The sequence below is a fragment of the Cynara cardunculus genome (assembly GCF_001531365.2).
Source record: "Cynara cardunculus var. scolymus isolate 2C chromosome LG 10, CcrdV1, whole genome shotgun sequence".
In the NCBI taxonomy this organism is placed as follows: Eukaryota; Viridiplantae; Streptophyta; class Magnoliopsida; order Asterales; family Asteraceae; genus Cynara; species Cynara cardunculus.
The window spans coordinates 10752973-10755733 of record NC_037537.1 but is presented as its reverse complement, the minus strand read 5'-3'; the positions used below and the strand labels follow the sequence as shown (position 1 = coordinate 10755733).

Here is a 2761-nt window from a genome sequence, read left to right as displayed (position 1 = left end):
GATCCAAACTCCGATTGTTTTCAACCGTTTCTATCTTATGTTCAAATTCCTTCACAATTCGTTGACATTCAATTATATGATTGTTCTTTAAGTTGGTTATAGAATCCTCTTGAACACAACTTTTAATATATAAATTTCTATAATGCTCTTTAAGAGTCACATAGCTCTTTTGTGACTCAACAAGCTTCTCTCTCAACTCTTGTACAATATCTGCCATTTTAAAAAAAATTGATCAGTTAAGGATCTATGCAGTGAAATCAGTTAAAAGAAATAAGAACAGTTAAGCTCAAAAGAACAGAAAAACACAAACACTGAAAAAAACTCACAAAAAAATATACAATGATCCAAAAAAAATCTAAACACAAACAAACTAATAAACTAAAAACAGTCAAAAAAAAAATATCCAAGTCCAAAAAAAATTTAATACAAGACCAAATCAATTCGAGTCAAGTCCAAAACAAGCTGCTTCAAGCCAAACAATAGCAACTTTTTACAACACAGATGCAGAACTAAAAAATCCACGTGTATGCTCCGTTTATCGGTTGCTTCACTTGAGCTGCTGTGACTTGATCTTAGTCCCCGAAAGCAAAACCAATTCAACAGTCTTTCAAATCTGTTAAACTATCCAAAACCAATCCTAGCTATGCTTGAAAACTTTCAAAGTGTACTTTGACTTACCTGACACAAAAACAGTTGAACAAACATATCAATAACACAGTTAGGCTGGTAGCCTAAACAATATAACCAAGTCTATACCAGTTTAGCTAAAAATGGAACCAATATTGACTATCAAACCTGTTTCTGTTTCAGACTTTAAAACAAAAATGAAACTCAAAAACCTCTGCTGCTTAAGCCTCAAACTCAAACCAGCAATCAACACTGTGTAATAACCTGCTGTTTCAAACCTGCTGTTGCTGTGAAACTGTTGCTGTGGAGTTGTTTTCTCAAAACAGTAGCACAGCTACTGTTAAGCCTGGGCTGCTGTTTTACACACTAAACCTGTTGTTTCTGTGAGCTGCTTCAAACACCACAAACACAGCACATTCTTAAAACAAAAACCACGAAATCAAGTTTGTTGGTATTACTATAGCTGCTGCTGTTATGTCCTGTTGCTGTTACAAAATAGAAACTGTTCTTCAAGTCTGCTGTTACAACTCTATTCAAGTCTTCAAGAACACCCAACAGCTATCTGTTAACAGCAGCTACAAATCTGTTTTAAACATGTTGCTGTTTTAGACTGTCCAGATAGCTTTCTTCTCAATCTGCTATTTTAGTCCTCAATTTAAACTTGTGTTGTCTAAACAACAGTGTAAGAATGTTGATGTTCTTGTGCTTCTGTTTCAAATAACAAGTTGTACTGCTGCTGTTCTATTTGTTGATGCTGCTTCAACACAGCACAGCTCAAAACACTGTCATCAACAGCTTCCAAACTAACAGTTGCAAAACCAACAAATGCTGCTGTTTTCAATGAACCTTTTTCTTGGTACTAATTTTCAACTCTCTCAATGAACCTTTGCTGCTGCTATTCTGTTTTGAAGTTGCTACTTAAACACAGCACAGCAAAATCTGTTTGCTGCTGCTGGTCCTGAATATAAAACAGCTTAACTCTTCTGAGTAGGCTCAACAAAATGATTGTGCCCCTGTATTGATTTGATTACGAGAATAAGCATGGAAAACTTGATGTTTTTCTAGACAGTCATCCTGTTCAGAGAACCAAAAGAAAGCTGTCTTATTGCTTGGACAATTTGTTGCTTTCAAAACAGACTTGAACTCAACTTAAATCAGACAGCTTAAAACTTGAGCAAAACTAACAGCAATTCTCATCTCGTTGAAAGCAGAAGTCCCTGTTCGTGCTATACCATAATCAACCAACACGGCTGCTTGGCATAACAGCAACTATGCTACCTAAACAGAACAAAACAACAGTCGGCTCAAATAAGAATCTGTTTAACACAGTTCATTCATGAAGCATAATCCATTTACTGCTTGATCTTAAGTCAAATAAAATTGCACAAAGCAAGGTGGTTTCTAATCAAAACAGCTTACAATACCCAACAATTTACACTAATATAAAACCCAAATCAGATGAACTTCAAATCAAATAAAACGATCAAGATGATATGGTCTCAAAGTGAAATCGAACAAGATTGATAGCAAATTAAAAAAAATGACAGTAAACCATTTATCTTGAAAACATAGACAAGCTTGAACCTGATTAGTGATTAAGAATCCCAATGGAAACAGTCAAAAATTGAACTGATTCTTGTCAAAACAGTCAAGGTATTGAACGATTAATCAAAATGAATCAAGAAACAGCAAACAAACAGGAATCAAGGTAAGAGGAATCAAGCGGATTAGAAGTCCGCTAAAAAATAGTTCAATGCATTTCATCTGATTTGAGAGCAATGCGATGAAGAAAGCTTAGTCGGACTCTTTATCCGGTCAACAATATATGGGCCAAAAATGAACTTAAGCCCAAAAGAAGAAAAAAAAACTAAGGATTAAACCGGTTGAGCTTTGGACAGATTGAACGGATTAACAAAAAAAATCAACCAAACTAAAAAATCAAAAACAGATTAAAACCTATCAAAAACACAAAAACAAAAAAAAAATTACAACAAAATGGATCAAAAATACTGATTTACGAAAAAAAATCAAGAACACAAAAAAATTTAAAAACCTAAAAACCGATTAAATCTTGATTTATTTTGATCAAATCACAAAAATTTGTGAATAACAAAGATTCACAATTCAATTTCGA

General features: G+C 33.8%; 1 pseudogene; it reads left to right on the top strand.

Annotated features, from left to right (window-relative positions):
• Positions 1-2761, top strand: part of LOC112519976 — a 20376-nt pseudogene that overhangs the window by 4076 nt on the left and 13539 nt on the right.